Below are 317 nucleotides of genomic sequence, written 5' to 3'. Positions count from 1 at the left end.
CCTCCACTCTCACCACCTTTCTTGTCTGTCCCTCCGATCTCTCTGTGAGAGAGTGGGTGAGATGTGGAGGAGTCTGTGTCTCTGCAGCAACAGTCCTTCAGAGACAGACAAAGACACACACACACACACACACACACACACACACACTCCTCCTGGCCTGGGCCTGCTGATGGATAACACAGTCAGTGGTGTGCACCATCACACACACACACACACACACAGGTATTCAGCTCTGACCTTTGCGGCGGGCTCCCAGCAGCCTTCTTCTTAAGCTGCTGCGGCTCCCTCCCGCAAGAGCGCTCACGGGGCCGACGTCC

The 317-nt window shown here is 57.1% G+C and overlaps 1 protein-coding gene across 2 annotated transcripts in view; it reads left to right on the top strand.

Annotated features, from left to right (window-relative positions):
- Positions 1-317, top strand: part of pou6f2 (POU class 6 homeobox 2) — a 98,767-nt gene that overhangs the window by 85,185 nt on the left and 13,265 nt on the right. The gene's annotated exons all lie outside the window — the stretch shown is intronic.

The sequence above is a fragment of the Cynoglossus semilaevis genome, chromosome 3 (assembly GCF_000523025.1).
Source record: "Cynoglossus semilaevis isolate Cse_v1.0 chromosome 3, Cse_v1.0, whole genome shotgun sequence".
Classification (NCBI taxonomy): domain Eukaryota; kingdom Metazoa; phylum Chordata; class Actinopteri; order Pleuronectiformes; family Cynoglossidae; genus Cynoglossus; species Cynoglossus semilaevis.
Note: the sequence above shows the minus strand (reverse complement) of the source record. Positions and strands in the feature narration are given on the sequence as shown.